Below are 20,212 nucleotides of genomic sequence, written 5' to 3' on the forward strand. Positions count from 1 at the left end.
ACCTATGATCTCTGACTCCCAAGGCCAGGCTCTTTTCATTCATTCGTTCAATCGTATTTATTGAGCGCTTACTGTGTTTGTACTTCCCAAGCGCTTAGTACAGTGCTCTGCACACAGCGCTCAATAAATATGATTGATTGATTGATTGATTGATTGATTGATTGTGCAGAGCTTGGGAAGTACAAGTTGGCAATGTATAGAGACGGTCCCTACCCAACAACAGGCTCACAGTCTAGAAGGGTACTAGACCCTTCAACAAATTGTTACCAATTTGTACTTCCCAAGCGCTTAGTACAGTGCTCTGCACATAGTAAGCGCTCAATAAATACGATTGATGATGATGATGATAAACCACGCTGCTTCCGGCTGTTTGAGTGCTTACTATGTGCCAGGCACTCTACAAGCTCATCAGTTTGGACACAGTCATGTCCATGTAGCGCATGGGGCTCACAGTCTCAAGCCCCATTTTACAGATGAGGTAACTGAGGCACAGAGAGGTGAAGTGACTTGCCCAAAGTCACACAGCAGACAAGTGGCGGAGCCGGGATTAGAAGCCACGAGCTCCTAATTGCTCTATTCATTATGCCACGCTGCTTCTACAGTATAACAGTAGAACAATAAACAGACACATTCCCTGCCCACAACGAGCTCGTGATACCCCCTCCCTCTGACACTTGCCTGCCTCCGTGGGGGAGGAGAAGTTAATTGAAAGATAAATGTGGTTTTATATTCACTTTTCTATCCAGAGAGAAAGAGAGAGTGGATGTGTGTCATTCAGCGACTGTTGAGAACCAGATTGCAGTTTCTCAGCATTGAAGGAAGGAACGAAAGCTGAGCTAATTTGCAAGATGTCACACGGGAGGAAGGTTAGAGAAGTTTCATTTTTTAAAAATGGCTCATCTCTTGAATGTATGCTCATGGTGGGACAGGAGGCATGTCTACCAAATCAGTTGACTGTGCTCTCACAAGCGCTTAGTACAGTGCTCTGCACACAATAAGGGCTCAGTAAATACAATTGAATTAATATAGCTCAATAGGTACCAGGGATGATGGTGGTGGTTTTTATTAAACCAAGCACTTGTCTGATCTGACCAGGCACAGTCCCGCTCCCAGATAAGGCCCACAATCTAAGGCGAGGGGAGAGCAGGGATCTTATACCCATTTTCAGATAAGGAGACAGGCCCAGAAAGTTTAAGGGACTTGCCCAAAGTCATAAAGCTGGCCAGTGGTAGAGCTGGAACTAGAACCCAAGTCTTCTAAACTCCCATCCCTTGTTCTTTCCATTAGGCCACATCACCCTCCTTGGGGAGGAATGTTTGGGGAAGAAATGAGATGACTGGGATGTGAAAGCTTTGGGGAAAATTAAAGAGCTTGATGGATTTTAAGTGGTTTCTCTAGTGTGAGAAAGTCAGCATGGTCTAAAAACCCCCACCGTAACGTGGCATAAACAGGGGCTAGGAAAGCTAGAAGGTGTTTATTGTTGTATTGAACTCTCCCAAGTGCTTAGTACAGTGTTCTGAACACCGTAAGCGCTCGATAAATGTGACTGAATGAATGACTATCGATGCTAGCGGTCAATCTCTTCTTGTTGGTCTATTTTTTGAAAAGCGGCGTGGCTCGGTGGGGAGAGCACAGGCTTGGAAGTCAGAAGGACCTGGGTTCTAATCCTGACTGTACCACTGTTTGCTGTGTGACCTTGGGCAAGCCACTTAACTTCTCTGTGCCTCAGTTACCTCATCTGTAAAATGGGGATTAAAACTACAAACCCTATAATAATAATGGCATTGGTTAGGCGCTTACTATGTGCGGAGCACTGTTCTAAGCGCTGGGGGGATACAAGGCGATCAGGCTGTCCCACCTGGGGCTCACAGTCTTAATCCCCATTTTACAGATGAGGTAACTGAGGCCCAGAGAAGTTAAGTGACTTGCCCAAAGTAACACAGCTGACAAGCAGCAGAGCCGGGATTTGAACCCATGACCTCTGACTCCTAAGCCCGTGCTCTTTCCACTGGGAGAGGGCCTGTGTCCAACCTGATTAATGTATATCTACCCCAGTGCTTAGTAAAGTGCCTGGCACATAGTAAGTACTTAAAAAATATCATTAAAAAAAACCTCTGAATATGCGCATTCCTAGAATTCAGGGTTTGGGGTTAACAGACAGATATGATAAAAATCACGTACAGTTAACTGTTGATTTGTTTTTAATAGGACCTGTTAAGCACTTACTATGTGCCAGCCACTCTACTAAACCCTGCGGTAGATACAAGATAATCGGGTTGGATACAGTCCCTGTCCCACATAAAGCTCACAGTGTAAGTAGGAAGGAGAAGGATTTAATCCCCGTTTTACAGAAGAGGTAACTGAGGCCCGGAGAAATTGTGACTTGCCCAGTGTCACATGGCAGACAATTGGTGGAGCCGGGATTAGAATCAGGTCCTCTGATTCCCCGGCCTGTGCTCTTTCCACTAGGCCATCCCTGCTTCTCAGTGTTTCTCAGTGTCAGTTCAATGACAATGAGTGGGGTAGAAGGGGAGGTGTTTGGAAAGCACTACTGTGACTGATATCCGTATCTCCAGCCTCTCCTCCCCTCAGTTGCTACTTCACACTGCTGACTGGATCGTCATCCCGCAGCATCATTCGGCACACATCTCTCCACTCCTCAGAAACCTCCAACGGCTTCCCATCTCCCTCTGCAGCAAGCAGAAACTCTATAACATTGACTTCCCCACCAGTTCTCCATCTTTCATATCTTTTCTCTTCACCCCTCTTCCAGCTCACGCTCTTTGTTCTTCGGTCGGTTTTAAGACACTGTCGATTCCCTCTCCCTGAATTTCCCGTCACTGTAGACGGCACTACCATCCTTCCTGTCTCACAAGCCCGCAACCTTGGTGTCATCCTCAACTCTGCTCTCTCGTTCACCCCTCACATCCAATCTATCATCAAAACCTGCCGGTCTCAGCTCCACAACATCGCCAAGATCCGCCCTTTCCTCTCCATGCAAACCGCTACCTTGCTGGTTCCGTCTCTCATCCTATCCCAACTGGATTACTGCATCAGCCTCCTCTTTGATTCTCCCATCCTCCTGTTTCTCTCCACTTCAGTCTATACTTTACGCTGCTGCCCGGATCATCTTTGTGCAGAAACACTCTGGGCATGTTACTCCCCTCCTCAAAAATCTCCAGTGGCTACCAGTCAACCTTCGCATCAGGCAAAAACTCCTCACTCTCGGCTTCAAGGCTGTCCATCACCTCACCCCCTCCTACCTCACCTCCCTTTTTTCCTTCTACAGCCCAGCCTGCACCCTCTGCTCCTCTGCCGCTAACCTCCTCACTGTGCCTTGTTCTTGCCTCTCCCACAGTCGACCCCCGGCCCACGTCCTCCCTCTGGCCTGGAACGCCCTCCCTCCGCACATCCACCAAACCAGCTCTCTTCCTCCCTTCAAAGCCCTCCTGAGAGCTCACCTCCTCCAGGAGGCCTTCCCAGACTGAGCCCCCTCCTTCCTCTCCCCCTCCCCATCCCCCCACCTTACCTCTTTCCCCTCCCCACAGCACCTGTATGTATGTTTGTACAGATTTATTACTCTATTTATTTTACTTCTACATATTTACTATTCTATTTATTTTATTTTGTTAATATGATTTGTTTTGTTGTCTGTCTCCCCATTCTAGACCGTGAGCCTGTTGTTGGGTAGGGACCGTCTCTATATGTTGTCAACTTGTACTTCCCAAGCGCTTAGTACAGTGCTCTGCCCACAGTAAGTGCTCAATAAATACGATTGAATGAATGAATGAATGAAGGAGTGGGAGGTGGGGAGAGCAAAGGGAGCAAGTCAGGACAACACAGAAGGGAGTGAGAGATGAGGAAAAGTGGGGCTTAGTCCTCCCTCATGCCTCAGCCTCCTTCCCCCTTCATATCTGACAAATCACCACTTTTGCCACCTTCAAAACCCTCCTAAAATCATGTCTCCAAGAAGTATTCCCTAAGCCCTTTATTTTCCCTGTCAGGCTTCCCTGCTGCATCAACTATACATTTGGCTCTTGACTACAAACTCATTATGGGCAGGAAATGTGTCCGCTAATTCTGTCGTATCGTGCTTTCCCAAGCGTTTGGAAGAGTGCTCTGTGCATAGTAAGCGCTCAATAAATACCATTGATTGATTGATTGCACCTTAAGCACTTTGTTACTCACCCCAGCCCCATGGTACTTAGATAAATAATAATAATAATGGTATTTCTTAAGCGCTTACTGTGCCAGGCACTCTACTAAGTGCTGGTGTGGATGCAAGTAAATCCCGTGGGGCTCACGGTCTCAATCCCCATTTCACAGATGAGGTAACTGAGGCACAGAGAAGTGAAGTGACTTGCCCAAGGTCACACAGCAGAAAGTGGCAGAGCCAGAACTAGAACCCAGCCCCCTCTTCAACTTTCCCATACTTCCCACAGTATCTCCAGAGGAGATCTCCTGCCTTCTCTCAAATGCCACCCCTTCTACATGTGCACGAGACCCCATTCCTTTGCACCTTATAAAAATTCCCCTTCCCTCCTTAACAGCCATCTTCAACAGTTCACTCTCCAATGGCTTCTTCCCCACTGCCTTCAAACATGCCCACATCTCCCGCACCCTAAAAAACCCCTCCCTTCACCCCACGGCTCCTTCTAGTTATTGCCCCATCTCCCTCCTATCTTTCTTCTCCAAACTCCATGAGCGAGTCGTCTACACCCTCTGCCTGAAATTCCTCTCCTCCAGTTCCCTCCTGGACTCCCTCCAATCTGGCATCTGTCCCGTTCACTCCACAGAGACTGCCCTCTCAAAGGTCACCAACGATCCCCTTGCCAAATCCAACGGCTCCTACTCCATCCTAATCCTTCGCAACCTCTCAGCTGCCTTTGACACTGTGGACCACTCCCTTCTCTTGGGTAATTTATCCAACCTTGGCTTTACTGACTCTGTCCTCTCCTGGTTCTCCTCTTATCTCTCTGGATGTTCATTGTCAGGCTCCTTTGCGGGCTCCTCCTCTCCCTCCCACCCTCTAATTGTGGGGGTCCCTCAAGGTTCAGTTCTCGCTCCCCTTCTATTCTCTAACTACACTCATTCCCTTGGAAAACTCATTCACTCCCACAGCCTCAACTACCATCTCTATGCAGATGATACCTAAATCCACATCTCCTCCCCTGATCTCTCTCCCTCTCTCCAGGCTCACATCTCCTTCTGCCTTCAAGACATTTCTACTTGGGTGTTCTCCCGTCACCTCAAACTTGACATGTCCAAAACAGAGCTCCTTATCTTCCCACCCAAACTCTGTCCTCTCCCAGACTTTCCCATCACTGTAGATGGCACCACCATCCTTCCTGTCTCACAAGCCCATAACCTTGGCGTTATCCTTAACTCCGCTCTCTCATTCAACCCACATATCCAATCCGTCACCAAATCCTGTCCGTCTCACCTTCACAACATCCCTAAAATCCACACTTTCTTCTCCATCCAAACTGCTACCACATTAGTGCAATCACTCATCCTATCCTGTCTAGATTACTGCATCAGCCTCCTATCTGACCACCCAACCTCCTGCCTCTCCTAATCCCAGTCCATACTTCACTCCACTGCCTGGATTATCTTTCTACATAAATGTCCAGGGCACATCACCCATCTCCTCAAAAATTTCCAGTGGTTGCCTATCCACCTCTGTAATAACTCCTCACCATTGACTTTAAAGCAGTCCATCACCTTGCCCTCTCCTACCTCATTTCTCTCCTTCTACAACACAGCCTGCACAACTTCACTTCTCTGGTGCCTTGATTTCACCTGTCTCCGCCGACCCCTGGCCCACATTCTACCTCTGGCCTGGAACCCCCTACCTCCTCAAATCCACCAGACAATCACTCTCCCTCTCTTCAAAGCCTTACTAAAGGCACAGCTCCTCCAAAAGGCCTTCCCAAACTAAGCCCCACTTTTCCTCATCTCCCACTCCCTTCTACGTCACCCTGACTTGCTCCCTTTACTCTTCCCCCCCTCCGCCCTACAGCACTTATGTATATATCTGTAATTTTATTTATTTATATTGATGTCTGTTTATGTGTATTGATGTCTATCTCCCCCACTCTAGACTGTGAGCTCGTTGTGGGCGGGGATTGTCTCTATTGCTGTATTGTACTTTCCCAAGCACCTAGTACAGTGCTGTGCCCACAGTAAGCACTCAATAAATGCGATTGAATGAATGAATGAACACATGATCTTCTCACTCCCAGACCCACGCTCTATCCATTCATTCATTCATTCAATCATATTTATTGTGCGCTTACTGTGTGCAGAGCACTGTACTAAGCGCTGTGTTATGCTGCTGAGAGTGGTGATCTGTCATCTATGAAGGAAGAGGAAATTCCAGACCAGAGGTAGGATGTGGGAGCGAGTTCAGCGGCGAGATAGAGATAGGTCAAGGTACAGTGGAGTAGGTTGGTGTTAGAGGAGCTGGATTGTAGTAGGAAAGCAGCGAGGTAATATAGGAGGGGCCTAGGTGACTGAGTGGTTTAAAGCCTGTGGAAAGGAGTTTCTGTTTGATGTGGAAGTGGATGGGCAACCACTGGAGGTTCTTGTGGAGTGGAGAAACATGGACTGAACGATTTTATAGAGAAATGATCTGGGCAGTAGAGTGAAGTATGGACCAGGGTGGGGAAAGATGGTAGGCAGGGAGGTCAGCAAGGAGGCCGGTGCCTCACTCATCTCCCATTACAACCCAGCCCGCGTGCTTCACTCCTCTAACGCCAACTTACGTGCTGTACCTCAGTCACATCTCTCTCGCTATTGTCCCTTCCCTCAGTCTCCCTCTGGCCAGGAACGCCCCCCCCCACCTCCGTATTGGACAGGCCACCACTCTCCTCACCTTCAAAGCCTTAATAAAATCACATCTCCTCAAAGAGGTCTTTCCTGACTAAGTCCTCTTAGAAGCTTGCGGGATCTAATGTCAGCAAGAAGAGAGAGTGTCTATCTGTGTTTCTACCCTACTTTTCTCTGAAAATCAGAGTCTACACACTCCTGCCTGAGATGAAGTCAGTGGGGGTGTGGGCTGGGAGGACAGAAGGCAGATATTGGACTAGAAACCGCATGGCTTCTGGGGCTCTATGTCAGGAGGAGGATCACGTGTCAAGCAGTCGGTCTGTAAACCTCTTTATGAAATGAAAACTCTTCACTATTGGCTTCAACGCTTTTTATCACCTTGCCACTTCTTCCCTCAAGCTTTCTCTCCTTCTACTGCCCAGCCCACACACTCCACTTTTCTGGCCCTAACCTTCTCACCGTGCCTTGATCTTGCCCGTCCCACCGTCGACCCCTTGCCCACATCCTACCTCTGTCCTGGAATGCTCTCCCTCCTCAAATCCACCATAAGATCACTCTTCCCCCTTTCAAAGCCCTACTGAAAGCTCACCTCCTCCAAGAGGCCTTCCCAGACTAAGCCCTCCTTTTCCTCAGCCCCCCTCCCGTCCGCATCACCTCAACTCACTCCCTTTGCTCTTCCCCCCTCTCCCTACCACACAGCACTTATGCATTTATGTAGATATGTATAATTCTATTTATTTATATTGATGCCTATATACTTGTTTTGATGTGTACATATCTATAATTTTATTTATTTATATTGATGCCTGTTTACTTGTTTTATGTCTGTCTTACCCCTTCTAGACTGTAAGCCCTGTGTGGGCAGGGATTGTCTCTCTTAATTGCTGAATTGTATTTTCCAAGCGCTTTACAGTGTTCTGCACACAGTAAGTGCTCAATAAATACAATTGAATGAATGAATGAATGACAGCTTTTCTCCCAAGGGGGAGGTGTCTGAATTATCAGGGTGTTCCCCATTCTGGGCCACCTTAAAAAGACAATGCAGCCGTAAAAATGTCCAAGCTGTCATACTGACTGGAAACCTTCCTGGAGCAATCAAACAAAGGGTGTTCCTTCTCTCTCTCCCTCTCTCTCTCTCTCTCTTTCTTTTTGGTTTAGTTTGGGTGGATTTTTTTGGTTTTGTTTTCTTTCTCTTTGTTTTGAGCAAGTTTCACCAAGAGGCAGAAAATATTTACTCCTCCGTAGTCTGGAATTCCCTTCCTTGGAGTTTGGTGTTGGATCATTTCCCTGATTCCACCCCCTTTGTCTGAACAAAGCCAATTTAGGAGCAACTGAGCTGCATTATGGTGGTGGTGGAGCGATTCAGGGCAAGAAATGTAATAAAACTTCAAAGGCATCATTTTGTGGAAGTCCCATCTTTCATTCAGTCAGTCATATTATAGAGCACTTACTGTGTGCAGAGCACTGTACTAACTGCTTAGGAGAGTACAATAAAACAATAAGGAGACACATTCCCTGCCCACAACAAGTTTACAGTCTAGAGAGGCAGACATTAATATAAATAAATAAATTACAGATATGGACTTCAGTGCTGTGGGGCTGGGAGGAGGGATGAACAAAGGGAACAAATCAGGGTGACGCTGAAGGGAGTGGGAGAAGAGGAAACGAGGGCTTAGTCAGGGAAGGCTTCTTGGAGGAGATGTGCCTTCTATAAGGCTTTGAAGGGAGGGAGAGTAATTGTTGGATTTGAATTGTTGGATTGTTGGATTTGAGGAGGGAGGGCGTTCCAGGCCAGAGGCAGGTTGTGGGCCGGGGGTTGGTGGCGAGGAAGAGGAGATGGAGGTACAGTGAGAAGGTTAGCACCAGGGCAGCAAGGTTTGTGGACTGGGTTGTAGAAGGAGAGAAGCGAGGTGAGGTAGGAGGGGGGCAAGGGGATTAAGTGCTTTAAAGCCAATGATGAGAAGTTTTTGTTTGATGTGGAGGTGGATGGGCAGCCACTGGAGTTTCCTGAGGAGTGGGGAAACATGGTCTGAACACTTCCGTGGGAAAACGATCCCGGCAGCACAGTGAAATATGGACTGGAGTCGGGAGAGACAGGAGGCAGGGAGGTCAGAAAGATGGCTGATACAATAATCAAGACACGAAAGGGTAAGTGCTTGTATTAATGTGGAAGTGGTTTGGATGGAGAGAAAACGGCGGATTTTAGCGATACTGCGAAGGTGGAACCAACGGGATTTAGTGATGGATTGAATATGTGGGTTGAATGAGAGACAGAAGTGGAGGAGAATTCCAATCTCTCTGGTGGGCGGTGGGGAGAGTGGACCCCCTGTTCCCTATCCAGTAGGTAAATTAGAGAGGCCTAGTGGAAAGAGTGCAGGACTGGAAGTCAGAAGACCTGGGTTCTAATTCTGGCTCTGCTTTTTTAATGGTATTTTTAAGGGATTTACTATGTGCCAAGCACTGTACTAAGCACCGGGTAGAATTGGACACAGTTCCTGCCCCACTTGGGGCTCTCAGTCTTAATCCCCATTTTACAGATGAGGTACCTGAGGCAAAGAGAAGTGACTTATCCAAGGTCACCCAGCAAACAAGAGACGGAACCAGGATTAGAACCAAGATCCCTCTGACCCCCAGGCCTGTGCGATATCCACTAGGCCAAGCTGCTTCTGCACTGCTACTACTTGACTGCAGCCTGACCTTGAGCAAAGCCACTTAATTTAGCAGGTAATTAAATACCTGTTAATTCATTCATTCAATCATATTTATGGAGCACTTACTGTGTGCAGAGCACTGTACTAAGCGCTTAGAAAGCTCAGTTCTCCCTCCCCTTTAGACTGGGAGCCCCATGTAAGATAAGAACTATATCCAACCTGACTGTCCCATATTTAACCTAGCATTTAGTGCATTTGGTACATTTTAGGACATTTTAGTACACGGCCTAGTGGATAGAGTGTAGGCCTGAAAGTCAGAAGGACCTGGGTTCTAATCCCGGATCTGCCTCTTGCCTCCTGTGTGACCTTGGGCAAATCACTTCACTTCTCTGTGCCTCAGTTACCTCCTCTGTAAAATGGGGATTAAGACTGTGAGCCCCATGTGGGACATGGACTGTGTCCAAACTGATTAGGTTGTATCCCTCCCAGTGCTTAGTACAGTGCCTGGCACATAGTAAGTGCTTAACAAATGGCTCAGCGATTATTCTTATTACAGTGCTTGGCCCATAGTAAGTGTCAGTCAATCTATGTGATTTAATAAATGCCACAACGATGATGGTGATGGGGATGATTACCCTTTGAACCAGAACCACTGTATTCACTCATTCATTCTATTTAATCATATTTATTGAGCACTTACCGTGTGCAGAGCACTGTACTAAGTGCTTGGGAGAGTTCAGTACATTCCCTTCTCTGGCCCCCCTGAACACATAGCCCAAGAGAGGCTGGGTGCCGCTTCCCCAACTCCCACCCGCTCAGATATCCCAAGGCTGCCCTCTCTGCCAGGGGGTCCTGAGATCAATCAATCAATCAATTGTATTTATTAAGTTCTTACTGTGTGCAGAGCACTGTACTGAGCACTGAGGAGAATACAGTATATTCCCTGCCCATAACGAGCTTACAGCTAGAAGGGGAGACAGCATAAATAAAGAAATTACAACTACGTACATAAATCCTGCGGGGCTTCGGGGTGGTGAATAAAGGAAACAAATCAGGGCGACTCGGAAGGGAGTGGGAAAAAAGCAAATGAGGGCTTAGTGAGGGCTTTAATTCTATTTATTCTATAATTCTATTTATTCTGACGACTCGACACCTGTCCACATGTTTTGTTTTGTTGTCTGTCTCCCCCTTCTAGACTGTGAGCCCGTTGCTGGGTCGGGACCATCGCTATATGTCGCCAACCTGTACTTCCCAAGCGCTGAGTACAGTGCTCTGCACACAGTGAGTGCTCAATAAATACGATTGAATGAATGAATGAACGAATGAATGAATGAATGAAAGGCCTCTTGGAGGAGCTGTGCTTTGAAAATGGGGAGAGTTAACTGTCTGTCGGATATGAAGAGAACTTGTACTTCCCAAGCGCCGAGTACAGTGCTCTGCACATAGTGAGTGCTCAATAAATACGATTGAATGAATGAATGAATGAATTAATTAATTAATTAATGAAAGGCCTCTTGGAGGAGCTGTGCTTTGAAAGTGGGGAGAGTTAATTGTCTGTTGGATATGATGAGGGGGGGCATTCCAGGCCAGAGGCAGAATATGGGTGAGAGGTCGTCTTCTAGATAGATAAGATCGAGGTACAGTGAGTACAGTGATCTCGCACTCTTATCTGCCCCAAGCTAGCCCCGGCCCAGCTGTGGCCAAACCAATGCCATGGCTAATGGTGATATGTTAGGGGTCAGGGAGAGGCAACTGAGTACCTTAGTTGTCTGTCAGCCTTGGGCAGAATTGTTGGCAAGACCCTGAGAGGGTTCTGGGATGTCCAGGAGACAGAGGCAGTGGCCAACCCAAGATTTCTGGTTGGGTGGTCATGACTACCTCCTCCAGGAGGCCTTCCCAGACTGAGCCCCTTCCTTCCTCTCCCCCTCGCCCCCCTCTCCATCCCCCCATCTTACCTCCCTCCCTTCCCCACAGCACCTGTAAATATGTATATATGTTTGTACATATTTTTTTTACTCTATTTATTTATTTGATTTATTTGTACACATCTATTCTATTTATTTTATTTTGTTAGTATGTTTGGTTTTGTTCTCTGTCTCCCCCTTTTAGACTGTGAGCCCACTGTTGGGTAGGGACTGTCTCTATATGTTGCCAATTTGTACTTCCCAAGCGCTTAGTACAGTGCTCTGCGCATAGTAAGCGCTCAATAAATACGATTGATGATGATGATGATGACTCAACAATAATGGTGTTGATTCGAAACTATTATCATTCTAGGATTTATTAAGTGCTCGCTCTGCACCTAGCATTGTTGCCAGCCTGGGGTAGATACAAGATAATCAAATCGAACATAGGGTCCGCAGTCTGGAAGAGAGGGAGTGGAAGGTTTTTTTTTATCTCCAGTTTTAAAGATAAGGAAATAATAATGATGATGATGATGGTATTTGTTAAGCGCTTACTAGGTGCCAAGCCCTGTTCTAAGCACGGGGGTAGAATACAAGGTCATCGGGTTGGACAGTCCCTGTCCCACATGGGGCTCGCAGTCTTAATCTCCATTTTCCAGATGATGTCACTGAGGCACAGAGAAGTTAAGTGACTTGCCCAAAGTCATACAGCTGATAAGCGGCAGGGCCGGGATTAGAACCCACGACCTCTGACCCCCAAGTCCGTGCTCTTTCCACTGAGCCACGCTGCTTCTCCAAACACTTCCATGAAACACTTACCATGTGCCAGGTGGGGTAGATATACGTTAATCAGGTTGGACCCCGTCCCTGTCATCATCATCAATCGTATTTATTGAGCGCTTACTATGTGCAGAGCACTGTACTAAGCGCTTGGGAAGCATAAATTGGCAACATATAGAGACAGTCCCTACCCAACAGTGGGCTCACAGTCTAAAAGTCTAAACTGTCCCACACCGTTCTCACAATCTTCATCCCCATTTTACAGATGCGGGAACCGAGGCACAGAGACATGAAGTGACTCACCTAAGGTCACACAGCAGACAGACGGCAGCTGCCACCGAAAAGGTCACATCACGGTAGAGCCAGCCGACTTTGGGGACTTTTTCCTTCTGTTTCACATACAGAGGGCAGCCAGCATTTTGCTGATCTATTGTACCAGGGCTGCAAATAGCTTCTCCCCCCAGTAGCTACCTACAGGCTAGGGTAATCCATGTTAGGAGGGAAGGCAGTTAGCTTAGGGTCAAGTTAATAATAATAATAATAATAATGGCATTTGTTAAGCACTTGCTATGTGCAAAGCACTGTTCTAAGTGCTGGGGAGGATACAAGGTGATCAGGTTGTCCCACATGGGGCTCGCGGTCTTAATCCCTATTTTACAGATGAGTTACCTGTTAGAAGTCACATCGTGTCCCCAACCTTTCAAGCGCCCTGAAGTCTCAAGTGAGGTTAAGTGACTTACCCAGAGTCACACAGCAGGTCCATGGAAGGGCTGGGATGAGAACCCAAGTCTCTTGCCCCCCAATCCCGTGTAATTTTCTTCAGCCACACTTATGGTGAACGTACCTGTGATAGAGGTGCAAAACAGCTTTGGCCCCCTGTTCAACAGGGAAAGGAGCTGGTTTTCAGAAGGCTCATGAGGGGCTGTGTTCTTGTGGAGAACCACGGTAAGGAAAATTCATATCGTAATAATGATAGTTAAAAAATGACTTTGGTATTTTCCAAGTGCTTACTACGTCCCGGGCTCACCGTCTAATTAGGAGAGAGACCAGGTCTTGAGACCCCGCTTTACAGATGAGGAAACTGAGGCCCAAAGAAGTGAAGGGACTTGCCCCAGGTTACACAATAGGAAAGTGATGGAGCCGGGATTAGAATCCAGGTCTTCTCTTAAAACTCCCAGGCCCGTGGTCTTCACATTAGGCCCCGCTACCCTCCCTGGGCAGGGAGGTTTGGGAACAAAATGAGATTCCTCTGATGAGAAAGTACTCCAAAATAGAGGAAGGCATATCTGGAAGCAGGTCGAAAAGACAAATCCTGTCATGTAAAATCAGTCGTTTATTTTAATGTCATCTTCCCTGCGCTGCAACCTCCTTGTCATCTTCCCTCCGCTTCAACCTCCTTGGGAGCAGGGAAGCAGCGTGGCTCAGTGGAAAGAGCCTGGGCTTTGGAGTTAGAGGTCATGGGTTCAGATCCCGGCTCCACCACTTAGCTGTGTGACTTTGGGCAAGTCCCTTAACTTCTCTGTGCCTCAGTTACCTTGAAGGAGATGTACCTTCAGTAAGGTTCCCAGCAGCACCTGTATATATGTTTGTACATATTAATTACTCTATTTATTTATTTATTTTACTTGTACATATCTATTCTATTTATTTTATTTTGTTAGTATGTTTGGTTTTGTTCTCTGTCTCCCCCTTTTAGACTGTGAGCCCACTGTTGGGTAGGGACTGTCTCTTTATGTTGCCAACTTGTACTTCCCAAGCGCTTAGTAAAGTGCTCTGCACACAGTAAGCGCTCAATAAATACGATTGATTGATTGATCTGTAAAATGGGGATTAAGACTGTGAGCCCCCCCATGGGACAACCTGATCACCATGTTACCTCCCCAGCGCTTAGAACAGTGCTTTGCACATAGTAAACGCTTAATAAATACCACCATTATTATTATTATGCCTACCAACTCTGTTGACCTGTACCCTCCTAAGGGCTTGGCACAGTGCTCTTCACACAAGAAGTGCTCCATAAATCCCACTGATTGATGGAGTGACTGATGGGTAGGAATGGAATGATTTTTCCAGTTTCCACGGGAAATTCCAGTGGAATTCCACTGGCAATTCCAGTGGAATTCCACTGGAATCCACTCCAAATTCCACTGGAGCAGCCCCTTCTCTAGCTAGATCCAAGGGGATGGGTGTGGAAGTTTCTCATAGATCCCACTAGAGGGCACTGTTACAATATTTCAGAAGCATTGGGAGGCTTGGAAATAATAATAATAATAATAATAATAATAATGGCATTTGTTAAGCGCTTACTATGTGCAAAGCACTAATGACAGACGTTAATATTAATAAATAAATTACAGATATAGACATAATAATAATGATGATGATGGCATTTATTGAACGCTTCCTATGTGCAAAGCACTGTTCTAAGCGCTGGGGAGGTTACAAGGTGATCAGGTTGTCCCACGGGGGGGCTCACAGTTTTAATCCCCATTGTACAGATGAAGTCACTGAGGCGCATAAGGGACATGGAGCTGAGAGGGGAATGAACAGAGGTAATAATGATGACAACGGTATTTTATTGTCAGTCGTATTTATTGAGCGCTTCCTGCGTGCAGAACACTGTATTGAGCGTTTTGGAGAGTACTGTGTAACAACATAACAGACACATTCCCTGCCCACAGCGAGCTTACAGTCTAGAGGGGGAGGCAGACATTAATATAAATAAATAAATTACAGATACATAAGTGCTTTGAAGAAAGAACAGTGCTTTGTCATAGTAAGCGCTTAATAAATGCCATTTAAAAAAAAAGTGCCGGGGGATGGGAGCGGGGATGAATAAAGGGAGTGAGTCAGGGTGAGGCAGAAGGGAATGGCAGAAGACTGTGAGCCTGTTATTGGGTAGGGACCGTCTCTATCAATCAATCAATCAATCAATCGTATTTATTGAGCGCTTACTGTGTGCAGAGCACTGTACTAAGCGCTTGGGAAGTACAAGTTGGCAACACATAGAGATGGTCCCTACCCAACAGTGGGCTCACAGTCTAGCCATTCTACGATTCTACGACTGAATGAAAGAAGAAAGTATTCAAGTACTTCAAGTATTCAAGTACTTCAGTCGTATTTATTGAGTTCTTACTGGGTGAAGAACACTATACTTAGGCACTTGGGAGAGTGCAATACAGTAAAAGCATTCCCTGCCCTAAACGAGCTTACAGTCTAGACGGGAAAAGACAGACGTTAATATAAATAAATAAATTAAAGATACGGACATAAGGGCTGTGGGGCTAAGAGAGGGGAGTGAACAAAGGGAGCAAGTCAGAGCAACACAAAAGGGTGTGGGAGAAGAGGAAAAAGAGGCTTAGTCAGGGAAGGCCTGTTGGAGGAGGTGTGCCTTCAGGAAGACTTTGAAGTGCGGGGAGAGTAATTTTCTGTCCGATTTGGGGAGGGAGGGCACTCCAGCCAGAGGTGTTACTTTGTACTAAGAACTGTGTCCCCACCCCTCATGGGGCTTATTAATACAAATACACATGGACTGTGTCCAACTTGATTATCTCGTTTCTACCCCAGTGCTTAGAACTATAGTAAGCACTTCATAAGTACCATAAAAAAAAAAGAATTGCACTGTGCCCTAGGGACCCAAACCCAAGAAAACATGCAAAAGACTGTAGACCTGTTCACTAAATCAGCCAGGTATTACCAGCGGACAAGTGTAAAGAAAACCAAAGTGACTGATCAGCCAACACATACACACAAACACACACACACATAAACACACTTCCTTTTGGCAACATAGAGCTAAACTCTGTCACTGAATTCTGTCACGTAGGCAGCATTCTGACACTACGAGAGTGTAGGAAAGAGAAAATGGAAACAAGAAGGCCAGCACATCCTTGGGAGATGGTCAGGTGTGTGGTGGTAGTGAGGTATCGGGCTGCAGACCACACTAAACTAACCAAACACACAGACCCAAATCAATCAATGGTATTTATTGAGTGCTTACTGTGTGCTGAGTATTCTACTAAGCGCTTGGAAGAATAAAATACAACAGAGTTGGTAGACATATTCTCCGCCCACAGTGAGCTAGAAAGGGAGACAGGCATTAATATAAATTAAGAAATTATGGATATGTACATAAGTGCTGTGGGGCTGAGGGAGGGGTGAATAAAGGGAGCAAATCAGGGTGATGCACAAGGGAGAGGGAAATGAGGACTTAGGGAAGGCCTCCATATCTGACTCCTTGAGCAGCTCCAACAACATCACTTTTAGGCCCTACTCAACATCAAATGGCAACACAGGATCACATCAAGCAAAAACGCCTCACTCTCGGCTTCAAGGCTGTCCATCACCTCGCCCCCTCTTACCTCACGTCCCTTCTCTCCTTCTCCAGCCCAGCCCGCACCCTCCGCTCCTCTGCCGCCAATCTCCTCACTGTGCCTCGTTCTCGCCTGTCCCGCCGTTGACCCCCGGCCCACGTCCTCCCCCGGGCCTGGAATGCCCTCCCTCTGCCCATCCGCCAAGCTAGCTCTCTTCCTCCCTTCAAGGCCCTGCTGAGAGCTCACCTCCTCCAGGAGGCCTTCCCAGACTGAGCCCACTCCTTCCTCTCCCCCTGCCCATCCCCCCGGCCCTACCTCCTTCCCCTCCCCACAGTACCTGTATATATGCTTGTACAGATTTATCACTCCGTACATATTTACTATTCTATTTATTTTGTTAATGATGTGCATCTAGCTTAATTTCTATTTCTTCTGAGGACTTGACACCTGTCCACATGTTTTGTTTTGTTTTCTGTCTCCCCCTTCTAGCCTGTGAGCCCGCTGTTGGGTAGGGACCATCTCTATATGTTGTCAACTTGTACTTCCCAAGCACTTAGTACAGTGCTCTGCACACAGTAAGCGTTCAATAAGTACAATTGAATGAATGAATGAATGAATGTTCTGAAATCAATCATATTTATTGAGCACTTACTGCGTGCAGAGCACTGTAGTAAGCATTTGGGAGAATACAACACAACAACTAAGTCAGTTGCCTAGACCGGAAGCTCTGCTCACCTCAACACAGGTGGGGCATACGAGGAGAATGAACAGATGCAGGATACCCAAACAACTTCCATTCAGAGAGCTGAAATTGGGAAACTGAAAGAAAGGAGGTCAGGGGAAACATTTAAGGAGACACATCAGTGGCCAAGGATTGATCAATGTGACGTACTTCAATCAATCAATCAATCAATCGTATTTATTGAGCGCTTACTGTGTGCAGAGCACTGTACTCAATCGAGAAGAGAGTGACTCTTTCTGAGCAAAAGCTTTGTTAGGAAAGAGGGGCAAGGAGGCAAGAGTGAAAACAGCACCAGATGCTGCGAACATCAAACATGACAGCTTTTAGAGTGCACTATGTGGCCAGGGCTGTGGGTTTCCGCACAGGCCTGTTCAGTGTACAGTCACTCCGGTGAATTTCTCCGCAGGTGTTGTCTTTTTTGAAATTGACCCAAGTGCTAAGGCTAGCTATCGGTTCATGTAACTGAAGGTGGGAGAGTAGAGCACGAGGTATCGCTAGATTAAACTCAGAGGGGTGGACACAATGAGTTGGAGAATAATGGGTGAAGAAACCAATAGGTAGGATGGTCCAGATGGTGGAGGGATTTGAAACCATTTGTGAGGCATTTTTATTTGATGAGTAGAGATACAGGAAGCTAGTAGAGGTTTGGAGGAGTGATCCTGAGAAGGGGTGGGTGAATTTAAAGTTTCCTTGCTGTCCTCACCCTTCACCACCATTCTTCGGATGACAGGGAGAGGCAGTGTGGGCTTGTGGAAACAGCACAGGCCTGGGAATCGGAAGGACCTGGGTCTGAACCCTACTCTGCCACTTGTTTGTTGTGTGACTTGTGCCTCAGTTCCTCATCTGTAAAATGAGGATTAAGACTGTGAGCCCCAGGTGGGACATGGACAGAGTTCAATCTAATTATCTTGTATCTACCCCAGCGCTTAGAACAGTGCCTGTCACGTAGTAACCGCTTAACGAATTCCATTTTTTTCTTAAAAAGGAGAGGTGAGCTGAGCAATGCCCACTCCAGTCCGTACCTTACTCTGCTGCCCAGATCATTTTTATAAAAAAAAAGTTCAGTCTAGGTTTCCCCACTCCAGAACCTCCAGCGGTTGTCCATCCACCGCTGCATCATCGAACAGAAACTCCTTACCATCAGCTTTAACGCACTCAATCAACATGTCCTCTCTTATCTTCAATCAATCAATCACATTTATTGAGCGCTTACTGTGTGCAGAGCACTGTACTAAGCACTTGGGAAGTACAAGTTGGCAACATATAGAACCCAGCACGCTCACTTGGCTTCTCTATAGCCAACCTACTAACTCTACCTCAATCTCATTTATCTCGCCACCAAACTTTGGCCCATGTCCTGCCTCCGGCGTGGAACTCCTTCTCCCTCCATATCGAACAGACCACTACTCTCCCCAACCTCAGAGTCTTATTAAAATCACACCTGCTCCAATAGGTCTTCCCCGACTAAGCCCTCATTTTTCTACTCCCTCTCCCTTCTGCATTACCTATGCACTTGGAGATGAGTCCCTGAAGTACTTGCTATTCACCCCACTCTCAGCCCTACAGCACTTCTATCCTGCGTATTTTATCTGTAATGTATTTTAATGTCTGTCTGCCCCTCTAGACTGAGTTCCTTCTGAAAAGAGGTGTGTACATACTCTGTTGTACTATACTCTCCCAAGTGCAGTGCACCTATTGAGTGATTGACTGAAGATCCATGCTGCAGTATGCAGTATATAGATTGGAGTGGGAAGAGGCTGTAGAAGAAGAGGAGAAGAAGAGGTTGATCTGGGAGATATTGTGCAAGAAGAATTGGCAGGATTTGGCAGTAGGCTGAAGGGGAGATGAAAAAATAGCAAAGATCCGAGGATAACATCAAGGTTGTGAACTTCTAGTACAGGAAGGATAGTGATGTTACTGACTGAGCTAGGAAAGTTTTAAATTTTAAGTTTAAGATGAGGAGTTTTAAATTTGTTAAGGTGTCAAGTAGCATGGCACAGTGGGTAGGTTAGGGAGTTAGGCAAAGTTAGGGAGAGGCAAAGACTTGTACTTCCCAAGCGCTTAGTACAGTGCTCTGCACACAGTAAGCGCTCAATAAATATGATTGAATGAATGAGGAGTTTTAGATTTGATAAGGCGTCAAGCAGCATGGCGTAGTGGATGGAGCACGGGCCGGGGAGCTGGGAAGGTCATGGGTTCTAATACCACTTACCTGCTATGTGACCTTGGGCAAGTGACTTCACTTCTCTGTGCCTCAGTTGCCTCATTTGTAAAATGGGGATTGAGACTGTGAGCCCCACATGGGACAGGGACCTGATTTGTTTGTATCTGTCCCAGTGCTTAGTACAGTGCCTGGCACATAGTAAGCGCTTAACAGATACCATGATTATTATTATTAAGGTGTCAGCAGGACATCTTTACCTGGATGTCTCACTGACACCGCAAACTAAACACGTCCAAAACAGAACTCCTCATCTTCCCACCCAAACTCTGTCCTCTCCGTCTTTCCCATCGCTGTAGACATTTTCTCTGTCTCACTAAGCCGGTAACCTTGGCATTGTCCTTGACTCGTTTCTCTCATTCAACCTACATATTCGATCTGTCACCAAATCCTGTCAGTTCTACCTTCACGACATTGCTCAAATTTGCCCTTTCCCATCCGTCCAAATTGCTGACATGCTGATCCAAGCTCTTGTCCTACCTTCACTACTGCATCTGCCTCCTCACTGACCTCCCTGCTTCCTGTCTCTCCCCACTCCAGTCCGTACTTCACTCTGCTGCATGGATCATTTTTCTTGAAAAACTTTTGGTCCATGTCTCCCCTTTCCTTAAGAAAAAATGTCCAACGGTTGCCCATCCACCTCAGAAACTCCTTACCTCTGGCTTTAAAGGCATGTAATTAGCTCACCCCCTTCCATCTTACCTTACTGATCTCCTATTATAGTCCAGTCTCCACACTCTGCTCCTCTAGTGCCAGCTTACTCGCTGCGC

Source organism: Tachyglossus aculeatus, chromosome 5 (genome assembly GCF_015852505.1).
Source record: "Tachyglossus aculeatus isolate mTacAcu1 chromosome 5, mTacAcu1.pri, whole genome shotgun sequence".
NCBI classification, from domain to species: domain Eukaryota; kingdom Metazoa; phylum Chordata; class Mammalia; order Monotremata; family Tachyglossidae; genus Tachyglossus; species Tachyglossus aculeatus.